We start from the raw sequence: 20,123 nt of genomic DNA, 5'->3' as shown, positions 1-20,123 counted from the left end.
ACTCGAACTCTAACAGCAACCCTAACACTAACCCGAACCGTAACCCTAAACGAACCCTAACCCTAACCTAAACTTGAACCCTAATGCTATCTGTAACCCAACCCAACCCTAACCTTAACCCTAGCTCTAACCCGAAGCCTAACCCTAATCCAAACTCTAACACTAACCCTAATCCTAACCCAAACCCGAACCCTAACCCTAACCCAGTCCCACGCCTAACCATAACAATCTCTAACCCTAACCCAAACCAACCCTAACCCTAAACCTAGCACTAAACCGAAGCCTAATCCTAACCCCAACCCCAACTCTAATAGTAACCCGAAACCAAAGTCTAACCCTAGCACTCACCCTAACCATTAACTAAACTGAACTCAAAACCTAACCCTGACACGAAGCCGAACCCGACAATAAACAAAACCCTAACACAATCCAGAACCCGAACCCTAACCCTAATCCGAACACTAACCACTCCCTAAATGTAACACTAACAATAACTGTAACCCTAATCCAAACCCTAAACATAACCCGAAACGTAACAATAACCCGAACAAGAAGTTGAAATCTAAACCTAACCTGAACCCCATATCTAACACTAACATGAACCCAACCCTAAAGCTAACCATTATCCTAACACGAATATTAACCCTAACATTATCAGAAACCCTAACCTGAACCGTAACCCTAACCCTAACATGACTCCTAGCTCGACACTAACCCTAACCCTAACGTGATCTTGTAGCTGAACCCTAACCCTAACACTAACCTGAACACTAACTCTAACACTAAACCCAATCCTAACCCTAACCCCAACCTTTGACCTAACCTTAAACCTAACACTACACCGAACCATAACCCTAAATCCAGCTCTAATTCTAACCCTAACGCTAACCCGAATCCAACCCTACCCCTAACCCTAGCACTAACCCAAACCCTAAAGCTAAGGTTAATCCTAAACCGAAACTGAAACCTAATCGTAACATTAATCTGAACACTAAACATAACCCTATACATAACACAACTCCAACCCTAAACTGAAGGCAACCACAATCCTAACCCTAATGTGAACCCTAACGCTAAAGCTAACCCTAAACCAAACCTGAAACATAACCATAACCCTAATCCAAATACTAACACTAAAACTAAACTTAATGCTAACCCAAACCATAGCCCTTACCCTAACATGAATCCTAACCCTAACTCTAACCCGAAAGCGAACCATAATACTAAACCTAAGTCTAAACTTAACATTAACCCTAAACCTAATGCTAATCCTAACCTGAAACCTAACCCTAATGCTAACACTAACCAGAACCCGAACCCTAGCCCTCACGTGAACACTAATGCTAAATCTAATCCGAACCCGAACCTGACCCCTAACCATAACCCGAACCCTATCCCTAACACGAACACGAACCCAACCATAGCCCTAAACCTAACCCTAATCCTAACACGAACCCTAACCCTAACTCGTACCCTAAACCGATACCTAACACTAACCTTAACCTGAAGACGGACCCGATCCTAACACTAACACTAACCCTAACACTAACTCTAACTCTAACACTAACCAGACCACTAAACCTAGCTCTAACCCTAAGCTGAACCCTAGCACAAACCTTAAACTAAAGCTAACCCGACCACTGACCTGAGGGCTAACTCTAACCCTAAACCTAAACCAAAAGCTTACACGAACCCCAACTCCAACCCTAACCAGAACCCTAACCCTAACCCTCACCCCAATCCTAACCCTAACACTAACCCCTAACCGGAACCATAACCCTAACCCTAACAATAACCCGAACGTTAACCCTAATGGGAAGGCAACGATAGCCCTAATTCTAAGCAAACAGTAACACTTACCCTAAGCCTAACCATAACTCAATCCCGAACCCTAAATCTAACCCTCACCCAAAGCCTAACCCGACCCTAACACTAACCAGAATCCTAAGCCTAACATTAACCACAATCCTAAATGTAACCCTAGCCATAAACCAGCCTGAAATTTAACCTGCACCCTGACCCTAACCCTAAGCGGAACTCAACCATAACCCTAACACTAACCCTAACCCGAACCCGAACCCGAACCCGAAAGCTAACCCTAAACCTAAGCCTGACCCTAACCCTGTCCCTAGCCCTAACCCCAACCCTAACCCTAAACTTAAACCAAGCCAGTACACAAACCCTAACCTGAACCCTAAGCCTAACCTTAACCCTAACCCGAACCCGAACCCAAACCCTAATCCTGACCCTAAACCTAACCCGATCCCTAACCCAAACTCTAACACGAACCTTAACCCGAAAGCTAGTAATGATTCACACTTGGATACAAAGATGTTTCTTTCTGTCAACTTGCAAACCGAGAGAAGAAAGTGTGTTCTCTAAGGAATTTGAGAGTGTCCCTGTCCCTAGGAACTCCACGGCCCTGTTTCCAAACCTCCTTTCGGATGGTGATCATTAGCAGGTGGGAGGAAGGGAGATTGGGCATGAAGGTACTTCCAGGAATGGATGTTAGCCATAGTTTAACTCAGCTGTAGTAGTGATTGCCCCTCAGATACCAAGATGTTTCTTACCATCTTCTCACAAAGCCAGGATAAGAAAGTGCCTTCTCTAAGGAATTTGACTGAGATTCTGTCTCAAGGCCCTACATGGTGCTGTGCACAACTTTCTTTGGGAAGGCCATCCTTAGGAGCTGGAAGGAAAGGAGATTGGGCATGAAGTTACTTCCAGGAATGGCTGGTATCCATCGTTTCACTCAGCTCTAGTAGTGATTGCCATAAAGATAGAAAGATGATTCATAACATCTACTTACTGTCCAGGATAAGAAAGTGCCCGGTCTAAGGCAAGTGAGTGACATTCTCTCTGAAGGTGCTATGTGGACCTGTGCAAAACCATTTTGGGAAGGTGATCTTTAGGAGTGGGAAGGAAAAGAGATGGGGCATGAAGTTACTTCCAGGGAATGGGTGCTATACATAGTTTATCCGAGTTGTAGTAGTGATTGCCACTCAGATACAAAGATGTCTCTTACCATCTAAATACAAACCAGGATAAGAAAGTGCTTTCTCTAAATCATGTGGATGAGATTGTCTCTCAAGGCCCTTCATGGGCCTGTGTAAACCTACGTTGGCAAGGCGATCCTTTTGCACTGGAAGTAAGGGAGATCTGGCAACAAGTTTTTTCCAGGAATGGGTGTTATATATAGTTTAACTCAGCTTCAGTAGTGATTGCCACTCAGATAGGAAGATGTTTCTTTCCATCTCCTTACAAGTCGAGATAAGAAAGTGCCTTCCCTAAGACATGTGTGTGAAATCCTCTCTCAATACACTCCATGGCCCTGTGCACAACCTGGTTTTGGATGGCGATCTTTAGGAGCTGGGAGAAAGAGAGATTGGGCACCAAGTTGTTTCCAGGAATGGGTCTTATACACAGTTTAACTCAGCTGTAGTAATGTTTGCCACTCACAAACAAAGATGGTTCTAACCATCTACTTCAAACTAAGGATAAGAAATTCCATTCTCTAAGGCATTTGAGAGTGATCCTGTGTCAAGTCCCTACATGGCCCTGTTTCCATACCTGCTTTGGGAAAGTGATCCTTTGGAGCTGGAAGGAGGGAGATTGGGCACATAGTAATTTCCAGGAATGGGAGTTATACTTAGTTTAGCTCAGCTGTAGTAATGCCTGTCACTCAGATACAAACATGCTTCTAGCCATCTACTTAGAATGTAGTATGAGAAAACGCGCTCTCAATGGCTTATGAGTGACATGCTGTCACAAGACAATACACAGTCCTGTTTCCAAACCTGCTTTGAGAAGGCAATCCTTAAGAGTTGGAAGGAAAGGAGAGTGGGCACTAAGTCATTTCCAGAAATGGGTGTTATACTTAGTGTAGCTCAGCTGTAGCAATTCTTGCCACTCAGATACAAACATGTTCCTAACCATCTACTTAGAATCTGCTATCATTAAGTGTGTTCTCTATGGCTTGTGAGTGAGATTGTCTCAAGGCACTACATGGTCCTCCTTCCACACCTTCCTTAGGAAGGCAATCCTCATGTAACGGAAGGAAGGGATATTGGGCCTGAACTTCGTTCCAGGAACTGGCGTTATCCATAGTTTAACTCAGCTGTAGTAGTGATGGCCCTCAGATAGAAAGATGTTTCTTACCATCTACTTACAAAGCTTAACCCGAGCCTAACCCTCACCATAAACAATCCCTAACCTGAAATTGAACCCTCACGCTAATCCCAACACTAACCCTAAAACTAAACTTGACCTTATACCTAACCCTAACCCAAACTGTAAGGCTTACCCTAACACGAAACCTAATCAAAACCCTAACCTGAAGTTGAATCATAAAACTAACCCTAACTCTTACTCTAACTCTTACTCTAACTCTAAACCTAACCTGTACCCTAACCCTAACACTAACTCTAACTTTAACCTTAACCCTAACCTTAATCCTCACCCGAAACCTAAACTTAACACTAAACATATACCTAATCCGAACCCTAATCTTAACCCAAAACCAAACCTAAAACGAACTCTAGCCCTAACACTAAACTTAACACAATCGCTATCCCTAACCCTAACCAAACTAACCATGACACAAACACTAACCCAAACCCTAACCCTAACCCTAACCCAACCAAAACCTAAGAGTAAACCTAACCCTAACCCTAAGCCTAACCATAACTCGAACTCTAACAGCAACCCTAACACTAACCCGAACCGTAACCCTAAACGAACCCTAACCCTAACCTAAACTTGAACCCTAATGCTATCTGTAACCCAACCCAACCCTAACCTTAACCCTAGCTCTAACCCGAAGCCTAACCCTAATCCAAACTCTAACACTAACCCTAATCCTAACCCAAACCCGAACCCTAACCCTAACCCAGTCAAACGCCTAACCATAACAATCTCTAACCCTAACCCAAACCAACCCTAACCCTAAACCTAGCACTAAACCGAAGCCTAATCCTAACCCCAACCCCAACTCTAATAGTAACCCGAAACCAAAGTCTAACCCTAGCACTCACCCTAACCATTAACTAAACTGAACTCAAAACCTAACCCTGACACGAAGCCGAACCCGACAATAAACAAAACCCTAACACAATCCAGAACCCGAACCCTAACCCTAATCCGAACACTAACCACTCCCTAAATGTAACACTAACAATAACTGTAACCCTAATCCAAACCCTAAACATAACCCGAAACGTAACAATAACCCGAACAAGAAGTTGAAATCTAAACCTAACCTGAACCCCATATCTAACACTAACATGAACCCAACCCTAAAGCTAACCATTATCCTAACACGAATATTAACCCTAACATTATCAGAAACCCTAACCTGAACCGTAACCCTAACCCTAACATGACTCCTAGCTCGACACTAACCCTAACCCTAACGTGATCTTGTAGCTGAACCCTAACCCTAACACTAACCTGAACACTAACTCTAACACTAAACCCAATCCTAACCCTAACCCCAACCTTTGACCTAACCTTAAACCTAACACTACACCGAACCATAACCCTAAATCCAGCTCTAATTCTAACCCTAACGCTAACCCGAATCCAACCCTACCCCTAACCCTAGCACTAACCCAAACCCTAAAGCTAAGGTTAATCCTAAACCGAAACTGAAACCTAATCGTAACATTAATCTGAACACTAAACATAACCCTATACATAACACAACTCCAACCCTAAACTGAAGGCAACCACAATCCTAACCCTAATGTGAACCCTAACGCTAAAGCTAACCCTAAACCAAACCTGAAACATAACCATAACCCTAATCCAAATACTAACACTAAAACTAAACTTAATGCTAACCCAAACCATAGCCCTTACCCTAACATGAATCCTAACCCTAACTCTAACCCGAAAGCGAACCATAATACTAAACCTAAGTCTAAACTTAACATTAACCCTAAACCTAATGCTAATCCTAACCTGAAACCTAACCCTAATGCTAACACTAACCAGAACCCGAACCCTAGCCCTCACGTGAACACTAATGCTAAATCTAATCCGAACCCGAACCTGACCCCTAACCATAACCCGAACCCTATCCCTAACACGAACACGAACCCAACCATAGCCCTAAACCTAACCCTAATCCTAACACGAACCCTAACCCTAACTCGTACCCTAAACCGATACCTAACACTAACCTTAACCTGAAGACGGACCCGATCCTAACACTAACACTAACCCTAACACTAACTCTAACTCTAACACTAACCAGACCACTAAACCTAGCTCTAACCCTAAGCTGAACCCTAGCACAAACCTTAAACTAAAGCTAACCCGACCACTGACCTGAGGGCTAACTCTAACCCTAAACCTAAACCAAAAGCTTACACGAACCCCAACTCCAACCCTAACCAGAACCCTAACCCTAACCCTCACCCCAATCCTAACCCTAACACTAACCCCTAACCGGAACCATAACCCTAACCCTAACAATAACCCGAACGTTAACCCTAATGGGAAGGCAACGATAGCCCTAATTCTAAGCAAACAGTAACACTTACCCTAAGCCTAACCATAACTCAATCCCGAACCCTAAATCTAACCCTCACCCAAAGCCTAACCCGACCCTAACACTAACCAGAATCCTAAGCCTAACATTAACCACAATCCTAAATGTAACCCTAGCCATAAACCAGCCTGAAATTTAACCTGCACCCTGACCCTAACCCTAAGCGGAACTCAACCATAACCCTAACACTAACCCTAACCCGAACCCGAACCCGAACCCGAAAGCTAACCCTAAACCTAAGCCTGACCCTAACCCTGTCCCTAGCCCTAACCCCAACCCTAACCCTAAACTTAAACCAAGCCAGTACACAAACCCTAACCTGAACCCTAAGCCTAACCTTAACCCTAACCCGAACCCGAACCCAAACCCTAATCCTGACCCTAAACCTAACCCGATCCCTAACCCAAACTCTAACACGAACCTTAACCCGAAAGCTAGTAATGATTCACACTTGGATACAAAGATGTTTCTTTCTGTCAACTTGCAAACCGAGAGAAGAAAGTGTGTTCTCTAAGGAATTTGAGAGTGTCCCTGTCCCTAGGAACTCCACGGCCCTGTTTCCAAACCTCCTTTCGGATGGTGATCATTAGCAGGTGGGAGGAAGGGAGATTGGGCATGAAGGTACTTCCAGGAATGGATGTTAGCCATAGTTTAACTCAGCTGTAGTAGTGATTGCCCCTCAGATACCAAGATGTTTCTTACCATCTTCTCACAAAGCCAGGATAAGAAAGTGCCTTCTCTAAGGAATTTGACTGAGATTCTGTCTCAAGGCCCTACATGGTGCTGTGCACAACTTTCTTTGGGAAGGCCATCCTTAGGAGCTGGAAGGAAAGGAGATTGGGCATGAAGTTACTTCCAGGAATGGCTGGTATCCATCGTTTCACTCAGCTCTAGTAGTGATTGCCATAAAGATAGAAAGATGATTCATAACATCTACTTACTGTCCAGGATAAGAAAGTGCCCGGTCTAAGGCAAGTGAGTGACATTCTCTCTGAAGGTGCTATGTGGACCTGTGCAAAACCATTTTGGGAAGGTGATCTTTAGGAGTGGGAAGGAAAAGAGATGGGGCATGAAGTTACTTCCAGGGAATGGGTGCTATACATAGTTTATCCGAGTTGTAGTAGTGATTGCCACTCAGATACAAAGATGTCTCTTACCATCTAAATACAAACCAGGATAAGAAAGTGCTTTCTCTAAATCATGTGGATGAGATTGTCTCTCAAGGCCCTTCATGGGCCTGTGTAAACCTACGTTGGCAAGGCGATCCTTTTGCACTGGAAGTAAGGGAGATCTGGCAACAAGTTTTTTCCAGGAATGGGTGTTATATATAGTTTAACTCAGCTTCAGTAGTGATTGCCACTCAGATAGGAAGATGTTTCTTTCCATCTCCTTACAAGTCGAGATAAGAAAGTGCCTTCCCTAAGACATGTGTGTGAAATCCTCTCTCAATACACTCCATGGCCCTGTGCACAACCTGGTTTTGGATGGCGATCTTTAGGAGCTGGGAGAAAGAGAGATTGGGCACCAAGTTGTTTCCAGGAATGGGTCTTATACACAGTTTAACTCAGCTGTAGTAATGTTTGCCACTCACAAACAAAGATGGTTCTAACCATCTACTTCAAACTAAGGATAAGAAATTCCATTCTCTAAGGCATTTGAGAGTGATCCTGTGTCAAGTCCCTACATGGCCCTGTTTCCATACCTGCTTTGGGAAAGTGATCCTTTGGAGCTGGAAGGAGGGAGATTGGGCACATAGTAATTTCCAGGAATGGGAGTTATACTTAGTTTAGCTCAGCTGTAGTAATGCCTGTCACTCAGATACAAACATGCTTCTAGCCATCTACTTAGAATGTAGTATGAGAAAACGCGCTCTCAATGGCTTATGAGTGACATGCTGTCACAAGACAATACACAGTCCTGTTTCCAAACCTGCTTTGAGAAGGCAATCCTTAAGAGTTGGAAGGAAAGGAGAGTGGGCACTAAGTCATTTCCAGAAATGGGTGTTATACTTAGTGTAGCTCAGCTGTAGCAATTCTTGCCACTCAGATACAAACATGTTCCTAACCATCTACTTAGAATCTGCTATCATTAAGTGTGTTCTCTATGGCTTGTGAGTGAGATTGTCTCAAGGCACTACATGGTCCTCCTTCCACACCTTCCTTAGGAAGGCAATCCTCATGTAACGGAAGGAAGGGATATTGGGCCTGAACTTCGTTCCAGGAACTGGCGTTATCCATAGTTTAACTCAGCTGTAGTAGTGATGCCCCTCAGATAGAAAGATGTTTCTTACCATCTACTTACAAAGCTTAACCCGAGCCTAACCCTCACCATAAACAATCCCTAACCTGAAATTGAACCCTCACGCTAATCCCAACACTAACCCTAAAACTAAACTTGACCTTATACCTAACCCTAACCCAAACTGTAAGGCTTACCCTAACACGAAACCTAATCAAAACCCTAACCTGAAGTTGAATCATAAAACTAACCCTAACTCTTACTCTAACTCTTACTCTAACTCTAAACCTAACCTGTACCCTAACCCTAACACTAACTCTAACTTTAACCTTAACCCTAACCTTAATCCTCACCCGAAACCTAAACTTAACACTAAACATATACCTAATCCGAACCCTAATCTTAACCCAAAACCAAACCTAAAACGAACTCTAGCCCTAACACTAAACTTAACACAATCGCTATCCCTAACCCTAACCAAACTAACCATGACACAAACACTAACCCAAACCCTAACCCTAACCCTAACCCAACCAAAACCTAAGAGTAAACCTAACCCTAACCCTAAGCCTAACCATAACTCGAACTCTAACAGCAACCCTAACACTAACCCGAACCGTAACCCTAAACGAACCCTAACCCTAACCTAAACTTGAACCCTAATGCTATCTGTAACCCAACCCAACCCTAACCTTAACCCTAGCTCTAACCCGAAGCCTAACCCTAATCCAAACTCTAACACTAACCCTAATCCTAACCCAAACCCGAACCCTAACCCTAACCCAGTCCCACGCCTAACCATAACAATCTCTAACCCTAACCCAAACCAACCCTAACCCTAAACCTAGCACTAAACCGAAGCCTAATCCTAACCCCAACCCCAACTCTAATAGTAACCCGAAACCAAAGTCTAACTCTAGCACTCACCCTAACCATTAACTAAACTGAACTCAAAACCTAACCCTGACACGAAGCCGAACCCGACAATAAACAAAACCCTAACACAATCCAGAACCCGAACCCTAACCCTAACCCTAATCCGAACACTAACCACTCCCTAAATGTAACACTAACAATAACTGTAACCCTAATCCAAACCCTAAACATAACCCGAAACGTAACAATAACCCGAACAAGAAGTTGAAATCTAAACCTAACCTGAACCCCATATCTAACACTAACATGAACCCAACCCTAAAGCTAACCATTATCCTAACACGAATATTAACCCTAACATTATCAGAAACCCTAACCTGAACCGTAACCCTAACCCTAACATGACTCCTAGCTCGACACTAACCCTAACCCTAACGTGATCTTGTAGCTGAACCCTAACCCTAACACTAACCTGAACACTAACTCTAACACTAAACCCAATCCTAACCCTAACCCCAACCTTTGACCTAACCTTAAACCTAACACTACACCGAACCATAACCCTAAATCCAGCTCTAATTCTAACCCTAACCCTAACCCGAATCCAACCCTACCCCTAACCCTAGCACTAACCCAAACCCTAAAGCTAAGGTTAATCCTAAACCGAAACTGAAACCTAATCGTAACATTAATCTGAACACTAAACATAACCCTATACATAACACAACTCCAACCCTAAACTGAAGGCAACCACAATCCTAACCCTAATGTGAACCCTAATGCTAAGCTAAACCTAAACCAAACCTGAAACATAACCATAACCCTAATCCAAATACTAACACTAAAACTAAACTTAATGCTAACCCAAACCATAGCCCTTACCCTAACATGAATCCTAACCCTAACTCTAACCCGAAAGCGAACCATAATACTAAACCTAAGTCTAAACTTAACATTAACCCTAAACCTAATGCTAATCCTAACCTGAAACCTAACCCTAATGCTAACACTAACCAGAACCCGAACCCTAGCCCTCACGTGAACACTAATGCTAAATCTAATCCGAACCCGAACCTGACCCCTAACCATAACCCGAACCCTATCCCTAACACGAACACGAACCCAACCATAGCCCTAAACCTAACCCTAATCCTAACACGAACCCTAACCCTAACTCGTACCCTAAACCGATACCTAACACTAACCTTAACCTGAAGACGGACCCGATCCTAACACTAACACTAACCCTAACACTAACTCTAACTCTAACACTAACCAGACCACTAAACCTAGCTCTAACCCTAAGCTGAACCCTAGCACAAACCTTAAACTAAAGCTAACCCGACCACTGACCTGAGGGCTAACTCTAACCCTAAACCTAAACCAAAAGCTTACACGAACCCCAACTCCAACCCTAACCAGAACCCTAACCCTAACCCTCACCCCAATCCTAACCCTAACACTAACCCCTAACCGGAACCATAACCCTAACCCTAACAATAACCCGAACGTTAACCCTAATGGGAAGGCAACGATAGCCCTAATTCTAAGCAAACAGTAACACTTACCCTAAGCCTAACCATAACTCAATCCCGAACCCTAAATCTAACCCTCACCCAAAGCCTAACCCGACCCTAACACTAACCAGAATCCTAAGCCTAACATTAACCACAATCCTAAATGTAACCCTAGCCATAAACCAGCCTGAAATTTAACCTGCACCCTGACCCTAACCCTAAGCGGAACTCAACCATAACCCTAACACTAACCCTAACCCGAACCCGAACCCGAACCCGAAAGCTAACCCTAAACCTAAGCCTGACCCTAACCCTGTCCCTAGCCCTAACCCCAACCCTAACCCTAAACTTAAACCAAGCCAGTACACAAACCCTAACCTGAACCCTAAGCCTAACCTTAACCCTAACCCGAACCCGAACCCAAACCCTAATCCTGACCCTAAACCTAACCCGATCCCTAACCCAAACTCTAACACGAACCTTAACCCGAAAGCTAGTAATGATTCACACTTGGATACAAAGATGTTTCTTTCTGTCAACTTGCAAACCGAGAGAAGAAAGTGTGTTCTCTAAGGAATTTGAGAGTGTCCCTGTCCCTAGGAACTCCACGGCCCTGTTTCCAAACCTCCTTTCGGATGGTGATCATTAGCAGGTGGGAGGAAGGGAGATTGGGCATGAAGGTACTTCCAGGAATGGATGTTAGCCATAGTTTAACTCAGCTGTAGTAGTGATTGCCCCTCAGATACCAAGATGTTTCTTACCATCTTCTCACAAAGCCAGGATAAGAAAGTGCCTTCTCTAAGGAATTTGACTGAGATTCTGTCTCAAGGCCCTACATGGTGCTGTGCACAACTTTCTTTGGGAAGGCCATCCTTAGGAGCTGGAAGGAAAGGAGATTGGGCATGAAGTTACTTCCAGGAATGGCTGGTATCCATCGTTTCACTCAGCTCTAGTAGTGATTGCCATAAAGATAGAAAGATGATTCATAACATCTACTTACTGTCCAGGATAAGAAAGTGCCCGGTCTAAGGCAAGTGAGTGACATTCTCTCTGAAGGTGCTATGTGGACCTGTGCAAAACCATTTTGGGAAGGTGATCTTTAGGAGTGGGAAGGAAAAGAGATGGGGCATGAAGTTACTTCCAGGGAATGGGTGCTATACATAGTTTATCCGAGTTGTAGTAGTGATTGCCACTCAGATACAAAGATGTCTCTTACCATCTAAATACAAACCAGGATAAGAAAGTGCTTTCTCTAAATCATGTGGATGAGATTGTCTCTCAAGGCCCTTCATGGGCCTGTGTAAACCTACGTTGGCAAGGCGATCCTTTTGCACTGGAAGGAAGGGAGATCTGGCAACAAGTTTTTTCCAGGAATGGGTGTTATATATAGTTTAACTCAGCTTCAGTAGTGATTGCCACTCAGATAGGAAGATGTTTCTTTCCATCTCCTTACAAGTCGAGATAAGAAAGTGCCTTCCCTAAGACATGTGTGTGAAATCCTCTCTCAATACACTCCATGGCCCTGTGCACAACCTGGTTTTGGATGTCGATCTTTAGGAGCTGGGAGAAAGAGAGATTGGGCACCAAGTTGTTTCCAGGAATGGGTCTTATACACAGTTTAACTCAGCTGTAGTAATGTTTGCCACTCACAAACAAAGATGGTTCTAACCATCTACTTCAAACTAAGGATAAGAAATTCCATTCTCTAAGGCATTTGAGAGTGATCCTGTGTCAAGTCCCTACATGGCCCTGTTTCCATACCTGCTTTGGGAAAGTGATCCTTTGGAGCTGGAAGGAGGGAGATTGGGCACATAGTAATTTCCAGGAATGGGAGTTATACTTAGTTTAGCTCAGCTGTAGTAATGCCTGTCACTCAGATACAAACATGCTTCTAGCCATCTACTTAGAATGTAGTATGAGAAAACGCGCTCTCAATGGCTTATGAGTGACATGCTGTCACAAGACAATACACAGTCCTGTTTCCAAACCTGCTTTGAGAAGGCAATCCTTAAGAGTTGGAAGGAAAGGAGAGTGGGCACTAAGTCATTTCCAGAAATGGGTGTTATACTTAGTGTAGCTCAGCTGTAGCAATTCTTGCCACTCAGATACAAACATGTTCCTAACCATCTACTTAGAATCTGCTATCATTAAGTGTGTTCTCTATGGCTTGTGAGTGAGATTGTCTCAAGGCACTACATGGTCCTCCTTCCACACCTTCCTTAGGAAGGCAATCCTCATGTAACGGAAGGAAGGGATATTGGGCCTGAACTTCGTTCCAGGAACTGGCGTTATCCATAGTTTAACTCAGCTGTAGTAGTGATGCCCCTCAGATAGAAAGATGTTTCTTACCATCTACTTACAAAGCTTAACCCGAGCCTAACCCTCACCATAAACAATCCCTAACCTGAAATTGAACCCTCACGCTAATCCCAACACTAACCCTAAAACTAAACTTGACCTTATACCTAACCCTAACCCAAACTGTAAGGCTTACCCTAACACGAAACCTAATCAAAACCCTAACCTGAAGTTGAATCATAAAACTAACCCTAACTCTTACTCTAACTCTTACTCTAACTCTAAACCTAACCTGTACCCTAACCCTAACACTAACTCTAACTTTAACCTTAACCCTAACCTTAATCCTCACCCGAAACCTAAACTTAACACTAAACATATACCTAATCCGAACCCTAATCTTAACCCAAAACCAAACCTAAAACGAACTCTAGCCCTAACACTAAACTTAACACAATCGCTATCCCTAACCCTAACCAAACTAACCATGACACAAACACTAACCCAAACCCTAACCCTAACCCTAACCCAACCAAAACCTAAGAGTAAACCTAACCCTAACCCTAAGCCTAACCATAACTCGAACTCTAACAGCAACCCTAACACTAACCCGAACCGTAACCCTAAACGAACCCTAACCCTAACCTAAACTTGAACCCTAATGCTATCTGTAACCCAACCCAACCCTAACCTTAACCCTAGCTCTAACCCGAAGCCTAACCCTAATCCAAACTCTAACACTAACCCTAATCCTAACCCAAACCCGAACCCTAACCCTAACCCAGTCCCACGCCTAACCATAACAATCTCTAACCCTAACCCAAACCAACCCTAACCCTAAACCTAGCACTAAACCGAAGCCTAATCCTAACCCCAACCCCAACTCTAATAGTAACCCGAAACCAATGTCTAACTCTAGCACTCACCCTAACCATTAACTAAACTGAACTCAAAACCTAACCCTGACACGAAGCCGAACCCGACAATAAACAAAACCCTAACACAATCCAGAACCCGAACCCTAACCCTAATCCGAACACTAACCACTCCCTAAATGTAACACTAACAATAACTGTAACCCTAATCCAAACCCTAAACATAACCCGAAACGTAACAATAACCCGAACAAGAAGTTGAAATCTAAACCTAACCTGAACCCCATATCTAACACTAACATGAACCCAACCCTAAAGCTAACCATTATCCTAACACGAATATTAACCCTAACATTATCAGAAACCCTAACCTGAACCGTAACCCTAACCCTAACATGACTCCTAGCTCGACACTAACCCTAACCCTAACGTGATCTTGTAGCTGAACCCTAACCCTAACACTAACCTGAACACTAACTCTAACACTAAACCCAATCCTAACCCTAACCCCAACCTTTGACCTAACCTTAAACCTAACACTACACCGAACCATAACCCTAAATCCAGCTCTAATTCTAACCCTAACCCTAACCCGAATCCAACCCTACCCCTAACCCTAGCACTAACCCAAACCCTAAAGCTAAGGTTAATCCTAAACCGAAACTGAAACCTAATCGTAACATTAATCTGAACACTAAACATAACCCTATACATAACACAACTCCAACCCTAAACTGAAGGCAACCACAATCCTAACCCTAATGTGAACCCTAACGCTAAAGCTAACCCTAAACCAAACCTGAAACATAACCATAACCCTAATCCAAATACTAACACTAAAACTAAACTTAATGCTAACCCAAACCATAGCCCTTACCCTAACATGAATCCTAACCCTAACTCTAACCCGAAAGCGAACCATAATACTAAACCTAAGTCTAAACTTAACATTAACCCTAAACCTAATGCTAATCCTAACCTGAAACCTAACCCTAATGCTAACACTAACCAGAACCCGAACCCTAGCCCTCACGTGAACACTAATGCTAAATCTAATCCGAACCCGAACCTGACCCCTAACCATAACCCGAACCCTATCCCTAACACGAACACGAACCCAACCATAGCCCTAAACCTAACCCTAATCCTAACACGAACCCTAACCCTAACTCGTACCCTAAACCGATGCCTAACACTAACCCTAACCTGAAGACGGACCCGATCCTAACACTAACACTAACCCTAACACTAACTCTAACTCTAACACTAACCAGACCACTAAACCTAGCTCTAACCCTAAGCTGAACCCTAGCACAAACCTTAAACTAAAGCTAACCCGACCACTGACCTGAGGGCTAACTCTAACCCTAAACCTAAACCAAAAGCTTACACGAACCCCAACTCCAACCCTAACCAGAACCCTAACCCTAACCCTCACCCCAATCCTAACCCTAACACTAACCCCTAACCGGAACCATAACCCTAACCCTAACAATAACCCGAACGTTAACCCTAATGGGAAGGCAACGATAGCCCTAATTCTAAGCAAACAGTAACACTTACCCTAAGCCTAACCATAACTCAATCCCGAACCCTAAATCTAACCCTCACCCAAAGCCTAACCCGACCCTAACACTAACCAGAATCCTAAGCCTAACATTAACCCCAATCCTAAATGTAACCCTAGCCATAAGCCAGTCTGAAATTTAACCTGCACCCTGACCCTAACCCTAAGCGGAACTCAACCATAACCCTAACACTAACCCTAACCCTAACCCGAAAGCTAACCCTAAACCTAAGCCTGACCCTAACCCTGTCCCTAGCCCTAACCCCAACCCTAACCCTAAACTTAAACCAAGCCAGTACACAAACCCTAACCTGAACCCTAAGCCTAACCTTAACCCTAACCCGAACCCGAACCCAAACCCTAATCCTGACCCTAAACCTAACCCGATCCCTAACCCAAACTCTAACACGAACCTTAACCCGAAAACTAGTAATGATTCACACGTGGATACAAAGATGTTTCTTTCTGTCAACTTGCAAACCGAGAGAAGAAAGTGTGTTCTCTAAGGAATTTGAGAGTGTCCCTGTCCCTAGGAACTCCACGGCCCTGTTTCCAAACCTCCTTTCGGCTGGTGATCATTAGCAGGTGGGAGGAAGGGAGATTGGGCATGAAGGTACTTCCAGGAATGGATGTTAGCCATAGTTTAACTCAGCTGTAGTAGTGATTGCCCCTCAGATACCAAGATGTTTCTTACCATCTTCTCACAAAGCCAGGATAAGAAAGTGCCTTCTCTAAGGAATTTGACTGAGATTCTGTCTCAAGGCCCTACATGGTGCTGTGCACAACTTTCTTTGGGAAGGCCATCCTTAGGAGCTGGAAGGAAAGGAGATTGGGCATGAAGTTACTTCCAGGAATGGCTGGTATCCATCGTTTCACTCAGCTCTAGTAGTGATTGCCATAAAGATAGAAAGATGTTTCATAACATCTACTTACTGTCCAGGATAAGAAAGTGCCCGGTCTAAGGCAAGTGAGTGACATTCTCTCTGAAGGTGCTATGTGGACCTGTGCAAAACCATTTTGGGAAGGCGATCTTTAGGAGTGGGAAGGAAAAGAGATGGGGCATGAAGTTACTTCCAGGGAATGGGTGCTATACATAGTTTATCCGAGTTGTAGTAGTGATTGCCACTCAGATACAAAGATGTCTCTTACCATCTAAATACAAACCAGGATAAGAAAGTGCTTTCTCTAAATCATGTGGATGAGATTGTCTCTCAAGGCCCTTCATGGGCCTGTGTAAACCTACGTTGGCAAGGCGATCCTTTTGCACTGGAAGGAAGGGAGATCTGGCAACAAGTTTTTTCCAGGAATGGGTGTTATATATAGTTTAACTCAGCTTCAGTAGTGATTGCCACTCAGATAGGAAGATGTTTCTTTCCATCTCCTTACAAGTCGAGATAAGAAAGTGCCTTCCCTAAGACATGTGTGTGAAATCCTCTCTCAATACACTCCATGGCCCTGTGCACAACCTGGTTTTGGATGGCGATCTTTAGGAGCTGGGAGAAAGGGAGATTGGGCACCAAGTTGTTTCCAGGAATGGGTCTTATACACAGTTTAACTCAGCTGTAGTAATGTTTGCCACTCACAAACAAAGATGGTTCTAACCATCTACTTCAAACTAAGGATAAGAAATTCCGTTCTCTAAGGCATTTGAGAGTGATCCTGTGTCAAGTCCCTACATGGCCCTGTTTCCATACCTGCTTTGGGAAAGTGATCCTTTGGAGCTGGAAGGAGGGAGATTGGGCACATAGTAATTTCCAGGAATGGGAGTTATACTTAGTTTAGCTCAGCTGTAGTAATGCCTGTCACTCAGATACAAACATGCTTCTAGCCATCTACTTAGAATGTAGTATGAGAAAACGCGCTCTCAATGGCTTATGAGTGACATGCTGTCACAAGACAATACACAGTCCTGTTTCCAAACCTGCTTTGAGAAGGCAATCCTTAAGAGTTGGAAGGAAAGGAGAGTGGGCACTAAGTCATTTCCAGAAATGGGTGTTATACTTAGTGTAGCTCAGCTGTAGCAATTCTTGCCACTCAGATACAAACATGTTCCTAACCATCTACTTAGAATCTGCTATCATTAAGTGTGTTCTCTATGGCTTGTGAGTGAGATTGTCTCAAGGCACTACATGGTCCTCCTTCCACACCTTCCTAAGGAAGGCAATCCTCATGTAACGGAAGGAAGGGATATTGGGCCTGAACTTCGTTCCAGGAACTGGCGTTATCCATAGTTTAACTCAGCTGTAGTAGTGATGCCCCTCAGATAGAAAGATGTTTCTTACCATCTACTTACAAAGCTTAACCCGAGCCTAACCCTCACCATAAACAATCCCTAACCTGAAATTGAACCCTCACGCTAATCCCAACACTAACCCTAAAACTAAACTTGACCTTATACCTAACCCTAACCCAAACTGTAAGGCTTACCCTAACACGAAACCTAATCAAAACCCTAACCTGAAGTTGAATCATAAAACTAACCCTAACTCTTACTCTAACTCTTACTCTAACTCTAAACCTAACCTGTACCCTAACCCTAACACTAACTCTAACTTTAACCTTAACCCTAACCTTAATCCTCACCCGAAACCTAAACTTAACACTAAACATATACCTAATCCGAACCCTAATCTTAACCCAAAACCAAACCTAAAACGAACTCTAGCCCTAACACTAAACTTAACACAATCGCTATCCCTAACCCTAACCAAACTAACCATGACACAAACACTAACCCAAACCCTAACCCTAACCCTAACCCAACCAAAACCTAAGAGTAAACCTAACCCTAACCCTAAGCCTAACCATAACTCGAACTCTAACAGCAACCCTAACACTAACCCGAACCGTAACCCTAAACGAACCCTAACCCTAACCTAAACTTGAGCCCTAATGCTATCTGTAACCCAACCCAACCCTAACCTTAACCCTAGCTCTAACCCGAAGCCTAACCCTAATCCAAACTCTAACACTAACCCTAATCCTAACCCAAACCCGAACCCTAACCCTAACCCAGTCCCACGCCTAACCATAACAATCTCTAACCCTAACCCAAACCAACCCTAACCCTAACCCTAGCACTAAACCGAAGCCTAATCCTAACCCCAACCCCAACTCTAATAGTAACCCGAAACCAAAGTCTAACCCTAACACTCACCCTAACCATTAACTAAACTGAACTCAAAACCTAACCCTGACACGAAGCCGAACCCGACAATAAACAAAACCCTAACACAATCCAGAACCCGAACCCTAACCCTAATCCGAACACTAACCACTCCCTAAATGTAACACTAACAATAACTGTAACCCTAATCCAAACCCTAAACATAACCCGAAACGTAACAATAACCCGAACAAGAAGTTGAAATCTAAACCTAACCTGAACCCCATATCTAACACTAACATGAACCCAACCCTAAAGCTAACCATTATCCTAACACGAATATTAACCCTAACATTATCAGAAACCCTAACCTGAACCGTAACCCTAACCCTAACATGACTCCTAGCTCGACACTAACCCTAACCCTAACGTGATCTTGTAGCTGAACCCTAACCCTAACACTAACCTGAACACTAACTCTAACACTAAACCCAATCCTAACCCTAACCCCAACCTTTGACCTAACCTTAAACCTAACACTACACCGAACCATAACCCTAAATCCAGCTCTAATTCTAACCCTAACCCTAACCCGAATCCAACCCTACCCCTAACCCTAGCACTAACCCAAACCCTAAAGCTAAGGTTAATCCTAAACCGAAACTGAAACCTAATCGTAACATTAATCTGAACACTAAACATAACCCTATACATAACACAACTCCAACCCTAAACTGAAGGCAACCACAATCCTAACCCTAATGTGAACCCTAACGCTAAAGCTAACCCTAAACCAAACCTGAAACATAACCATAACCCTAATCCAAATACTAACACTAAAACTAAACTTAATGCTAACCCAAACCATAGCCCTTACCCTAACATGAATCCTAACCCTAACTCTAACCCGAAAGCGAACCATAATACTAAACCTAAGTCTAAACTTAACATTAACCCTAAACCTAATGCTAATCCTAACCTGAAACCTAACCCTAATGCTAACACTAACCAGAACCCGAACCCTAGCCCTCACGTGAACACTAATGCTAAATCTAATCCGAACCCGAACCTGACCCCTAACCATAACCCGAAC

Source organism: Diceros bicornis, assembly GCF_020826845.1.
Source record: "Diceros bicornis minor isolate mBicDic1 chromosome 30 unlocalized genomic scaffold, mDicBic1.mat.cur SUPER_30_unloc_2, whole genome shotgun sequence".
Taxonomy (NCBI): Eukaryota; Metazoa; Chordata; class Mammalia; order Perissodactyla; family Rhinocerotidae; genus Diceros; species Diceros bicornis.
The sequence above is the reverse complement of the archived record's forward strand: the minus strand, read 5'-3'. Positions refer to the sequence as shown.